Raw genomic sequence first — 7,729 nt, forward strand, 5'->3', positions numbered from 1 at the left:
ACCAGCCATTTTATGTTTCAAACCTTGATTTTAAGTAAATCAGCATAAAGTTTGTGTCCACTATTGAGAACACTGCAGAGACACTCCGTAGACAACCAAAAAAATATCAACTTAGCGTTCGTGTTTTTAGACTCAAGTACTTCATATAATAGATTTATTTTGACAACCATTGGGATAGACGCTACTAACTATTTAACAAAATACAAAAATACCTTTTATTATAATTTATTGTTTTTTTTTTTCCACTTTCGTTTTTTCACATTTAATTTTTTCCACTCTCAATAATCTAAACATTAAACCCTTTTATTTTTACCTTGATTATAATTTTGATCCCCAAATTTTAAAATTCATTATGTTGGTGGTCCTTAAATTTACTAACACAAAGTTTGGCAGACTACACACACGCCTGCGAGACTGTTTGCTGGTCCAGTGGTGCAAAATTTAATATCCCATGGGGTGCAAAATTGAAATAACTTAAATATTTGGTCTAAATTTCTAAAATTCAGGGTGTGCAGGTGCGGCTTCTCGCACCTGATTGGATCCGCCCCTGAGCGGCGCAACTTGTTGCACGTTTGCCTTTCACTCATGTGTAATTTTATATATATATATATATATATATATATATATATATATATATATATATATATATATATATATATATATATAATATTTCTGTTTTTTTTTTCTTTCCTACTTATCAGTTTTTGGAAAGGAGGGCTAATATTACTGGGTACGAACAGGGAGAGTCAGAGTTCTTTATGCTATTTTATAAGTTCACACTAGTGAAAATTGTATTTTTATAAGTTGTTTTATCGTAAACTACAAACTTATAATAATACATAAAAATTGCATAAGCTGTTTGCATAAGCTAATCCAAATGGACCCTAATTAGTCTTATTGAAAGGAGGCTATAATAGACAAAATATAACCTTAAATTATCAAAACGACAAATAATTTAAAACAATTTTTTCTCTTCTAAAACGGCAAATAAAAAGGAACGGATGAAGTAATATAAAATTGTAAAAGAATTTAATTTATATGCACCGTCGGTGTAAAGTTATTTTGCACATGCGGCCAATAAAAAACCGACACATCATGTATGGTCATTAAAAACACATGATGTGTCACATTCATTAAATGACGTGGCAACGCGTCATTGGATGCATGTGTAAAATTAATTTACACTGACGGTGCACAACAATTAAACTCATTGTAAAATGCCTACAAATGTAGGAAAGTACAAGTAATCGAAATACTCGTGCCTTAAAATTTGTAACATTGACACACATGTCATTTATGGAATCTGCAATGAATAAGGATCATGAGGAACAAGAGCAAGACAATGAGATATTGTTGGTTCCTGAAATGCAGCTGGAGAGAGCGCGAGATACTGCCCAACTTGCACCAAATCACGAGGCAGACCATGGGATTTATGTCGAGGACGAGTTGCACCAAGTTCATTCAGATGTTGACTCATACATTGTTTCTGAAATACAATTGCCACGGATGGTAATTGATGATATTGAGAAAATAACACAAGCTTGGGCTAACGGGACAAGTGAAGGATGTGAGAGAAGTTTCATGCGATATATCTCAAAAAAGCTAAGAAACATCGACAATGGCTAGCAAAAAGCGTTGGGACTTATATCACACCCGCTCTAAGGGTACACCGCCTCCTCATTCCTTATGAAGAACTTTTGGAGATTTTGGGGAATTGACACTTCTAATTTTGGTGTTGTTTTCTATTTTTATTTTTGGTTTTTCATTTTTAATTTAGAAATTTAAGTGTTATGAATATCAATTAAAGAAAATATAACAAAATTAATATATTACTAATTTTAAATTAAAAATATATTTTAAATATTATATAATTCACACTTAATTGATTTGCTCTCATTCCCATTAGTTAAATATAACTATAGTCATTCGATTCAATGAAAAATAACGCAAGAACTATATGTACATCGATATATCTTGTAAAGAAATAATAGTTCTCTCATTTTTTTCACCTATTAAATATGACTTTTTGAATCATGGATGTCATGTGAGATTGAATATTATATAAGAACTATTGTTTTGTTTTATTTTATGAAACCCCTTTTATATTATGTATACTTTTTTTTACAATATTTATTTATCTATTATTTATCAACTAACTTATTATATTTAAATGTCAGCAAATCTTAGCTCAACTAGTAGAAATATCGAAATTGCTAGGTCAGACGCTATTTCATCTATCTACCAAAAAACTTATTACTTATTATATTTAAATAATCTAAAATTTTGTAATATGATATTATTTTAACAAAATATAATTACTTATTTGTTTTGTTTCTCACTTGTTTTCATATTTTTTTTTGTATTGTTTTAATTTTTTTATTTTTTCGTGCGCATGTATAAAATTAGGAGGCATGGTTGGGAACACACGAGTACCAAAAATTATTATCTATCTAACGCTTGATGTACTCCCTCTGTTCCTCCTTCCCTTTTTATCAGCACAAATTCTCTTATTATGGTCTTTGAATAATTGATGTACTTGGTCTAGAATATAGACCAAATAATCAATTATTCAACTATTAATTTTTGCTTATAAAAAAGAATAGTGTAAACTCGTTTTGACTATTAACTTTACTCAAAATGGTTTTAGCTCCGATTTAACATGAAATGCATACCTAAAAACTTAAAATCCATAGAGTTTACGATTTAATACAAGATTATAACAACCTTGATCACAACAAGAAAATAAATCAAACAATGTTGCAACAAGACGAGAAACAAAACAATGTCACACTCAATCAATGAAAAATAAAATAAAATAAAAAACACAAAGGAAAATCAAATTTATGTGAAAATCACTTATTTATATTAAATGAGAGAAATATGATGCAAATGGATGATTCTATGCCAATAAAGAAGAACAAGAAGAAAGGTAAAGTTAGATAGAAGATAGAGCTTCTCAATCTAAATAAAAATTCTATCTATAAGCTAGGGTTGTGCAAAAATAATCGACCCGACTGAAACCCGTAAAACCCGATTGGTAAAATAATAAACGGGTCGGATTTGAACGGTTCACGGGTTGGCAGGTTAACATTTTCAGTCTTGTATGGGTTTCTATGGTTGGGTGCGGTTTTGCAATGTTGGATCCGTCAATACCCAAGCCCGACCGACTGGATTATACCGTAAACTACTAGTAATGCTTTATTCAGTCAAATCATAACTTTTGCAGTACTATGACTAATATTTTTCTATGAGTAGCCTTTGAAGTATTTTACTATACTAGTATAGTGAAGTGACAGAAGACTACTGAAAAGTAAAAAGTTGCAGAAGATAATTATTACAATAGTAATAATAAAAGTTGCAGAAGATAAGTATTAATTATTAATCTATCATTTTTCAGATACCAATAAAACTAGTAGCTACTACTAATGGTATGTGTGACTGTGAGCTGTCATCTACTATTTCTTGACAAAATGGTTTCAAGATTGAAGAGTACCAATAACTCCTCCTCCAACCCTTTTCTTTTGTCCAGAAAACAAAATCTGATTGTTCAAATTACTCCATTCTTTATTGAGTGTTTATAATAACCCATTTGTAATTTTCTCCATTCTTTATTGCGTTTCTTGTTTGCATGTTGAATGTTTCTTTCTTCTCCAAAATTCAACAAAACTACTAGCAGATTTCAAGATTAAAGAGACCTACCATTGCTATTTGTTTTAACAGTGAAATCTCTTGCAAAATGAAGCTGAGTTACAATCCTCTTTAGATGTTTTCATCTTTACATCTCCAAACTCACTCTTCTTTTTAACCTTTTTCTTCTTCTTGTTTTGTCATTCATCTCTCTGATGCTGAAGCTTAAAATGGTCTTGTGTTACCCGAATAGATCCGTTCGATTTAACCGACACCCGATCTGTCCGCCACCCGACAAAACCGTGCTAGTAATCGATCGGTGATGGGTGGGATTTTTCCTTCAATGGTTATTGTCGGTTTTGAAGTTTTCGGCCCGAACCCGGCCGTAACCGACCGATGCACAGCCCTACAGCTATTATGTATGTTATAATTTATTTTAAGCAAAAATTGAAATTAAAAAAAGGGCCCAACCAGGTTCGAACCGGTGACCTCTTGATCTGCAGTCAAATGCTCTACCACTGAGCTATGGACCCATTTGATGATTTTTATTAATTTCAATAATGTATGTTTCTAAATCACATAATTAAATTATTGAATTTACTTTTAAACAAATGTACTTTTTTTTTTTGGTAAACTCAGAACATAATGACGTTAAAGAACCTATAAGACATTCTAAATATGTTGGTACCTCTCGTATGTCAGATTATTTATCAAGTGCTCATAATATATATTAAAAAAGGAAAAAATTTATACAAATTGGGGGGTTAGACCAAAACCAATAAAAGAAGGAAAAATAAACGAAGAAAGAACTAAGATAATATTTTGTAATCCAAATCTATCACGAAAAAAACCCGCCTTAAGAAAAAGGGGCATAGTATCCCCCAAAAGAAACCCATGATCTGATGCTTGTGAGCTGCTAACTTATCGGCCATCTATTTACCTCGCAGAAGACATGAGAAAATACCAATTGAATGTTGCGAGAAAAGCAAATTTTCCACCTATTACGAAGGTCCCAGGGGACTATATGTATGATTCTTCCAAGCTTGAATGGCAACTCGGGAGTCACTCTCCACTCAAGCTGGAAAATTTTTTCTACCCCAACAAAATTATACCTTCATCCCTACAAATATTTTTTTTTTCCCAATTTTATGCTTTTTATCATTTGAATTCACCCCTAAAATTTTTTCTGGTACATGAAATTTTTTTGGTAGTCAAAATTTCAAACCGGAATATTTAAAAAAGATATCCGGAATGTACAATTCATAACTAGGTGGAGATAGTTACCGAAAAACTTTAGGGAAAAGTGTTCCGGATGATTAATTCACAAAATCTGGATTTACATAGTGAAGAGAAGCATCATCACCAAACTCATTCATGGACATTGTCCGTTCACAATTTTACATTATCCCCCAATCCAATTTTACACACATTTTTATATGATTTCCAGTAAAATTAAAATAATACAAAACTCATCTCAATTCAATCTTTCAACACCTTTTTCCATTCCACCTATTTAGATCTTCAAATGAAAACAATCACAAAACCAAATTCAAACCTTTCTCCAAAACCCAATTTTTTTCTTCTCCAATTTCACACAACAATATCACAAACTAAAAGTTGGAACAACCCAAATGCTCAAAGCTTCTAACTTTGTTACTTATCTGATAAAAATCTGCAGAAAATTTCACATACCCATAAGCCAAGACTGAATTCTCATACGCTACGCTTTTATCTTCACTCTGCACTTGAAAAATGTGTAATTAGTTTAACCTTTCGGAACTCTTCCTCTAGATTTTCCGGTAGCTATCTCTCCTTGGTTATGAAATATGGATTTTGTACGCTGGATCTCTTTTTTAAGTATTCCAGTTTGAAATTTTGACTACCAAAAAACTTGTATGTACCAGAAAAATTTGTAGGGATGAAGTCAAATGATAAAAAGGGTAAAATTGAAAAAAAAAATTGTAGGGATGAAGTTATAATTGTTGGGGTAGAATTTTTTTTTTCCACTAAAGCTTTTAGCCAACCTCTATCAAAAATCTTTTCAATTTCAATACCGAGAATAAGCCCCAATAACTCAACATGCATGCAACACCGTTCTAAAGTGGAGCTTGCAGGAAAAGTCACCCATAAAAGTACCAGAGCTGTCACAATAAATTGCACCACAAGCCAATGTTAAATTCATCAAAGAACAATCGAAATTCGCTTTATACTAGCCCAAGGTCGGCGCCTTCCAGCCAAATGGTAATAATGGGGTGCTTTATAATGCGGCATAATATTCAAACGATCTAATAATACCTATTTTTCACTTCCGGTAGTAGCCTTAAGTAATTAATAGCTTCTAACCTTATCAAATTTTAAAATTTTTCTTATCGCCGTATCTGTATCGTATCAAGTGCTTCCAACTTTATACTCCTTGTTGTTTTCGGGATTTAAAAACAGTTAAAAATAATTTTTACAGCCACCGAAGAGATTACTGGGTTGAGTCGCGGACTAGGTCGCTCTCTTTAAGACGTTTCGTGGCACTGCCCAAAATTGTGCAAGCAGACTATCAACCACGCCGTCCCCAGGATAAAACAGCTCAGTTTCAACTGTATACCGATATGCTACTGCACGGTAGAAATCGGTCAAAGAATACACCTTCTTGAATGGTACTACAATACCACTCGAATTGATGCTACAACATCAATCTATGATTCATCGGTGATTCAGTGGTACTACAATACCACTCAAATTGATGCTACGACATCAATCTATGAATCAACGGTACTACGATACCACATGTGGTACTACAATACCACATGTATTGATGATACTACAATATCAATCAATATAATGACACTGAGGTCATTCAAATATGGTACTAAGACCATTCTCAAATCAAAGGGATAATGATACTAAGACCATTCTTTATTTGGAGGAACTAGTGATACTTTGATCACTCTTAACCAAATTAATACTAATACAAATATTAGTATAAAAAGGTCGCATGCTTATGATTAACAAGATAAAAATTTGTTCTTGTCTAAACAATTCATTCAGTATAAAAATTAATGCAAATCTTCATAATTTGTATATCCATTTAAAGAAACCAATTGACATATCTAATAGGATCATACTTATTTATATAACATAGCACAATTCCAAAGCAAACGAGTAAATATAGCTTCAAATCAAAATTAAAGGAATGTGATACCAATTTGAAGTTACTTGAACAGAAAAGACAAAACGAGGAATTATCATATGCCTACATGCTTCTTAACATATTTATTCACAATAAATTCATAAGCTTACTAATCCAATATCAAACTCTAGAATTTGGATCATGTTGTTTTGAGATAGGACAGGAATAAGTATATAAAAGTAGCTGATTCAATATCTTGTGAGTTAGAAGAACAATTTGACTTCTAAAAATTACCAGAATTACAGACCTTATAAGAGGGATGATGGACTTCAATCCAATATCATGAGGTAATGCCTTCCTCGTGACCATTTCATTCTCACCGAGCATATATATCTGCTTTGTAATTCTAGGTTTTCTTTTGGTATATTTTTTTTGTTCGCTGCAACTATGATGTGTTGTGGTGATATATGTAATAATGTTTTTTTTTTTTTTTTGGCTACAGCTAATTGATATTTAACTAGAGTTTATTGTCCCATAAACTTGACAGTTACAAATTGATGAAAAATAAAATCACCATAGATTAAATAAATAAATAAATATGAGACTTAATTTATTTATTTCCTCAAAAATACACACTAGTATGCTACAACATACTAATATGCTCTAGTACCCGATAAGGGACAAAATTTTATTTTCAATTCACACATCAATGTGAACTTTGTTCCAACACTCCTTGTAATTCAATTTTGATTATAACTCACTAAAAAATCATGCCGTCCCTTCCCCCATATCAAAACCTTGCCTTCAAGATGTAGCTTCTTCCTCTAGTGGTGCGACGAGCGGCGCGGCCCTCCACACCACCTTGGTCTTGTTCGGCGCTGCAGTTTTTGTTTGTTTTCTTGGGTTTTCATGTTGGTCTTCTCTTCTCTTTTTTGGTGTTTCTCTTGGCTCTCCATTTTGGTGTTCCCGTCGGGTTGTTGT

The 7,729-nt window shown here is 32.2% G+C and overlaps 1 non-coding gene across 1 annotated transcript; it reads right to left on the minus strand.

Moving 5' to 3' along the window:
- Positions 1 to 4,088: 4,088 nt before the first annotated feature.
- TRNAC-GCA lies at positions 4,089 to 4,160 on the minus strand. Its single transcript has one exon. It is a non-coding gene; the product is annotated as a tRNA-Cys (tRNA).
- Between the last annotated feature and the right edge of the window lie 3,569 nt (positions 4,161 to 7,729).

This window comes from Trifolium pratense, linkage group LG4 (genome assembly GCF_020283565.1).
Source record: "Trifolium pratense cultivar HEN17-A07 linkage group LG4, ARS_RC_1.1, whole genome shotgun sequence".
Classification (NCBI taxonomy): domain Eukaryota; kingdom Viridiplantae; phylum Streptophyta; class Magnoliopsida; order Fabales; family Fabaceae; genus Trifolium; species Trifolium pratense.